The sequence below is a fragment of the Rattus norvegicus genome, chromosome 10 (assembly GCF_021556685.1).
Source record: "Rattus norvegicus strain SHRSP/BbbUtx chromosome 10, alternate assembly SHRSP_T2T, whole genome shotgun sequence".
NCBI classification, from domain to species: domain Eukaryota; kingdom Metazoa; phylum Chordata; class Mammalia; order Rodentia; family Muridae; genus Rattus; species Rattus norvegicus.
This window is the reverse complement of record NC_141543.1, coordinates 49,863,805-49,869,804: the sequence shown is the minus strand read 5'-3', so window position 1 is coordinate 49,869,804 and position 6,000 is coordinate 49,863,805. Positions and strand designations below refer to the sequence as shown.

General features: G+C 51.6%; 1 protein-coding gene across 11 annotated transcripts in view; it reads left to right on the top strand.

Moving 5' to 3' along the window:
• Positions 1-5,187: 5,187 nt before the first annotated feature.
• Obscn (obscurin, cytoskeletal calmodulin and titin-interacting RhoGEF) overlaps positions 5,188-6,000 on the top strand; it is a 150,547-nt gene continuing 149,734 nt past the window's right edge. For all 11 annotated transcript variants that reach the window (XM_087574963.1, XM_087574962.1, XM_087574961.1 and 8 more), the window contains exon 1: positions 5,188-5,345. The gene's annotated coding sequence lies outside the window, so the exon portion shown is untranslated. The remainder of the gene's footprint in view (positions 5,346-6,000) is intronic.

The following is a 6,000-nucleotide window of genomic DNA, read 5'->3' as shown; positions in this document are numbered from 1 at the left end:
ATTACTGGCTAAGGCCATCCATACCTCACAGTTACTTTTGTGTGTGGTGAGGATATGCAAGGTCCAGTTGCTTACGTGAACAGCAGTGCTATTGGAAGGCCTTACCTTATCACTATTGACTGGAAGTCCTTAGCCACTGAGGAGATGCGTGGTGTGAAACCTTTGCACTCTGCATTGCTGTTTCTGCAGCGGTGCATGTGGCTTTAGTTAGGTGCATGTGGTCTTGCAGCACAGTGTGACTATGGTGTGTTTTTCCTTAAAGTTGGATAAGAGTACAGATACAAGATGTTTCCGGGGTTGGGGATTTAGCTCAGTGGTAGAGCGCTTGCCTAGCAAGCCCAAGGCTCTGGGTTTGGTCCCCAGCTCTGAAAAAAAAAAAAAGAAAGAAACAAACAAGATGTTTCCACCACGTGCATGTCTGTGAAGGGCAGACAAGGTCATTTGATTGACTCTGGTCACTATTCTCAAAACAACATTTTATATACCCATCAGCTGGGAATGTAGATTGGTGGTATTGAGACTTGTCTAGCAAGCATGCATATATATACCGTTCCTTGGGAATGTATGGTAAGAGTCTGATCTGAAAGGGCACTGGAAGTGAATATGTGATTGTGGGAATTTGCTTTGTGTTGGGATCATCTACGTTTGTCAGGTGCCTGACATCCATGAGGCAGCGTGGCACTGGAAAGTTCCCAAATAAAGCATCCAGAATGGAATTAAACACGAGCCCCTCCAGAGCATGCAACTTCTTCACAGACGTCGACCCTCTCTAGGTGTTCATATAGAGCCATGTGTGGGGGCACATGCCTTTCATCCCAGCACTCAGGAGGCAGAGGCAGGAGGATCTCTGTGAGTTCGAGGTCAGCTTGACTGACAAATCAAGTACCAGTACAGCCAAGGCTGGGACACAAGAGAAACCTTGTCTCAAAACCAAACCAGGGGCTGGAGAGATGGCTCAGCAGTTAAGAGCACTGACTGCTCTTCCAGAGGTCCTGAGTTCAAATCCTAGCAACCACATCATGGTGGCTCACAACCATCTGTAATGGGATCTGATCCCCTCTTCTGGTGTGTCTGAAGACAGTGAATGTGTACTTATATATAATAAATAAATCTTAAAAAAAACCAAACCGGACCAGACCAGATCAGACCAGACCAAACCAGACCAGATCAAGAGAAAAGACATATAATGAACGAGTCCCAGAAACCCTGGAGGTCAATTTGGTTTGTTTCTTCTAAATTTATTTTCTGTAACCCCACTTTTACTTTGCTGACGTGTAACTCATAAAGATCACATGCCTTTTAGGGGTGGCATGGGGCTAGTCAGTGTATATATACACCAGGGAAGAATTCCTGGTCAGGCTAGTGAGTGCACCCACCACCTTCCCCACTCTGTGTGACTTCAGGCAGGTTCTCTGGGAGCTGAAGCAGGCACGCGGTACAGTCTCACTAACGTGGACACTGGCCTGTAGAGGTGAGCACAGAATTAACTTATCCTTCTATCTTTTGTACCCTTTGGTCTGTATCTCCTCATTTTCTTTAAACGTTAGAAATAGATCCATTTTTAGGCCAGCAGTGGCTTTCCTGAGGACATAGCCAAACAGATTAGTCTGAGAGGCTTCTGCACAACTGTGTGGGCTGCAGCACTTAGTAGCCAAGGAACAGAAACAGCCCAAGTGCTCATCCACTGACCAGCGGGTAAAAACTGTAGGCTGTCCTGTTGTCATCTGATATCCTCAGGCTCTTTGCTTCAGGATCCCCTGCCCCCGGCCTGCTGATGCCAAAGTCCACAAACGTTCAAGTCCCGGATTCAAAACGGCTTAGGGATTGCAGAGAATGTCCATAGAGCCTCACATGCACAGTCCTCCTGCTTCAGCCTCCCAGTGCTGGGATAATAGTTCTGTGTCACCGTATCCAGCTTTAATACTTCTTCTCTAATTCTTTAATACTTTAACTCATCTCTAGTTGGCTGGTAATACCTAATGCAATGTAAGAGACATTTACATAGCTGTCTGCTCCCCGCCAGAGGAATTAATAACAAGAACAGTTCATACATGCCCAAGACAGACAATGCTTTTCTTATTTGTCTTTGAGACAGAGTTTTACTATGCAGCCTTGGCAGACCTGGAACTCGCTGTGTAGACCAGGGTGACCACAAACACATAGAAGTTCAACCACCTCTGCCATGTGTGTGCTGGGGTTAAAGATGTGTGTGGTCATAGCTAGCTCTTTTTAATATTTTAAATCTGAGTGTATCAAATCAAATCTGAGGATGAGGAGTCCAAATGTTAAATTGGGGTTAAACACATTCACAGGGTGGAATCCTATTCAACCTAAGACAAAATTCCCGGTTATTATCAAGTGTATGGAGGATACAGAGTGACAGGTGCTGATTTATCCCTCAAATGTGAAATAAAAAAAAATCCAAAGAGGCAGCCTAGGTGCTGGGGCCAGCAAAGGGGGCTGGTGAGAGCTGGCAAGGGGGCATGGGTTCATGTTTTGCTTGTGGTTTTGCAGTGTGTGTGACTGTGTCCTTGCTGGGGTAGAGAAGCGGCCAGGCTCCTGAGCAGACAGACAGAAACACAGATATACACAGCAAGAGAGGTGACCCCAATCCTGAGGACACAGGAGTGGTACAAGCCACTACAAGTGCTAGCTTCCAGGCAGGAGAAGGGAAAGACTGTCTGGAAGCTCATCCAGTTTGGAGGAGAGGACGTAAGAGAGGGGGCCAGGGCTGCAGAAGGGGAGGCGTTACACAGAGAGGGGTGCATTGAGTGGGAAGACAGAGTTGAGGGAGAAAGCTGTGAAGGACAGGAGATTCTAGGCCTTGTGGAAATGGTTGGTTCCCGTTGGGGCTGTGACAGCACGGTCCTGCGTGTCTGTAGCCTCTCTGCTTTTGTCCCATAGGATGAGTATCCTATAGCCCTGTGTTTGTAACTCCTCCTTCAGGGTCCGAATGCTGCCTCTCAGTCTGGGTATGCCCACCAAGCGAAGAGTCTCACTCTCGTGGCCTTTCCCACGCCTGCCATCTGTGGCATAGAAGTAGTGCTCCAGCTTCCTGGTGGCCATGTTCCCTTCAGTTCCATCAATGAGCCTCTCTCCTGAGAACCATCCCAGTGGTGAGAATCCCTGGAAGTGTATGGGAATCGGTCGGCGTGGGTTTGGAGTCAGAATCTTGCTTTTCTATTGCATACAACTAGAGAGACTCGGGGAACAGCCCTTTTGTCAAAAGACTCAAGCAAGGAATGGGAACAGGTCCTGGGCTGAGCACTGACTCCCCTGGCCTCGGATAAATGGACGGTACACACGGCTGCGTGGGCCATGGTAGTGTTAGGAATCAGACTCAGACTCAGGCTGCGGGACAGAAAACCCAGCCACGGTGGTACTTCATGAATGAGCCAGTGCAATAATAGTGAGGACCACCAAGAGACCAGGGCTGCTCTGGACGTAAGAGGACCGGGGCCTGATAGCATGTGTTTGAAATCCCATCCCTCAGGAGACTGAGGCAGGGGGATTATGAGTGAGTTTAAGACCAGTCCAGGCTACAAAACAAGGCGCCAAACAAAAGAGGATCCTGTTTTTCCCAAGAGGCCCTGGAGGCAGCCAGGGAGCCTGGCTGTTTCCCCTGTCTTGCCATGCATGCCCTGGGAGGGCGTGAGGCATGCCTGCCTCCACATAAGCTGGTGTCTCCATACCCATGCACACACATGTGGACTAACACCGGTGCAGACACTGACGTGCACACACCACACACCCATACCCAGAAGAGCTCATATTTGTGCAACAACTATGCCTCTTCAGGATCTTGTTCCTGGGCCTGGTATCTTCCATTTCTTTCTTTCCTTTTTGAGATCAGGCACTATCTCCTTTAAATGCACATGCTTGCCCCCTCCCCTGTAGTACTGATATTAGGGGATGGGACTTTTAGGGAAGTTAGAAGAGGGTCCTTAGCTCAGGCTCAGAGTGCTGGCAGGGACCCGGAACCCTGGCCTTGTCCCCAGAGTAGGGGGAGGGCAGGAGGTAAGAAGCAGCCAACTGCTTCCAGCTGATTCTTCCTCTGGATCCCACGGCACTGGCAACTAGTTGAGAGAATGTGGGCCACAAGGGACGAGCTTTGACATTCCTCCTGCCCTGATTCCCCGTGTCTTTAGATGCCTGAGGAGAGAGCTGTACACCTCCCTCACTCCTGGCTCCCAGACGGTTAGGAAAGACCAAGGATCTCACCAGCTATCCCCACCCCTGACCCCAGGCTTCCCTGATGCCAGCTCATCTTCTCCCTAGGCAGGGTCTACACAATGTCCGCATCTGTTCCCGGGTTTGAGGGAATGTGCAGTTAGTCCTGCTTTGGACACAAAGTAGCAGGCACTGCCAAAGTCCACAAAGGAAGGATGAAGAAGCCTGCCCAGGGCACGAAGCAGCTGGCAGTGTCAGTCCTGAGCTCTACCCAGGTGTTAGCCCCCTTGGTCCTCACTAGGTTGGGTCTCATTAGGGTTCCAGTCTCATTTAAAGCCCCCACAGATCCAGATAACCTGAACATGGCACAAGGACCAAGGTTGCCTGGGTCATAGGTGTGGACAGGGCAAAGTAGGTATGAGTCAGGGATCAGTGTATAGAGCCTCTGACTGTCCCCTTATACTGCTGGGACCTGGGAGGGCCAGGTGGGGAGCAGAGCGGGTTGCCCTAGTCCCTCGGAGTAAACTCGATTTTCAATCCTTCTTAGGGCAGACTTGGGTCCCAGAGTTCATCCTAGTCTTTGTATGGTTTTCTTGTGTGTCCATGAATTCCTTTAAAGTGCTCCTGAGTCTTTTGGTTGGTTGTGCTAGGCTGATTCTAGATTTCCACGTGGTCCCGTGATCCTTTAGATGTAGTCCTGGGTCCCCTCTCTAGTCAGTGCCAAGTCTTTATGACTGCTGATTGGACCCTCTTGGCACCATTCTGGGACCCAAAGCTCTTTCCCCACGGAAGGCTGGACAAGCTACCCTTCTGCCCGCTACCCTCATCACACCGGGAGGACACAGGCGTCTTCCTGCTCCTGACCACCTGCCCTTTGCCTCCTTGGGGGTGAGGGTGAAACTGAATCCTGGACAGTGACACCAGGGCTATTTTGGAGCTAGGCTGGGCTGGGCTGACCAGAAATGGGGGTGGGGCAGGGGCGGGCCCAGCCTTCTTCAGCTGACAGCGTTTGCCTGTCCTTTCGTCCCTGTCCAGTCTGAGGACCGGCTGGAGTGTGGGCTGCTGGGTGGGAACCACGTCGTCCTGGGCCCCAGGAAGGAGGCAGACCCAGCAGCCCCCCAACTCACCATCTGTGCCCCTTGCCTGGGTGCTGCCCCAACCCCTGGTAGACACAGGTGAGGAAGCAGAGCTGCCGGGAGGGCCATCTTTCGTTCCTGGAGGTCAGATGGGCTGAAGGTCATGGTGTCCCGTGGAACTTGGGGACTTTAGGGGTCCAGTCATCCTGGGCCCCTCCCTGAGAAGAGAGTGGGCTGGATGCCAGATCTGGGCCCTTCTGTGACTCTGAGTTGAGATCTCAGGAAGGGAAGGGGTAGTTTGCCCTGAGGGGTCTGGGAGGGCTGCGTCTGGCACTATGCAAACCACTGCCTGGCTGGGTTACCCCTTAGTCTCCCTACTGCCTGGGGGTCTGGTGTCCCTGCCCCCAGCTCTTCCGAGATGGATGCCTGCTGACAGCTGGGGCTATTTTGGGCCTGTTGGCTCAGTGGAGGGGACAGCCAGAGGGGCACTGACACTTGACTCCAGGAAAGAATTTCCCGGGGAGTGGGGGAAGTCACAGGCCGGGGTCTAAGGTGAGGCTGAGGTAGCTCAGGGGTTGCCCTTGGAAATTCTTTCTAGAAGGGCATGGGGGCCACAGGCTTGCTCTCTTGGAGTGGTGTGGAGGAGAGGGAGGCCAGCAAGATGGAGTTCCAGGGAGGGAGGTAGTCCTCTGCTAAGGACTGAATGGTGAGAAGGCCATCAGGCCCCAGGCTTGCTAGGCCCAGTCTGTGTGTC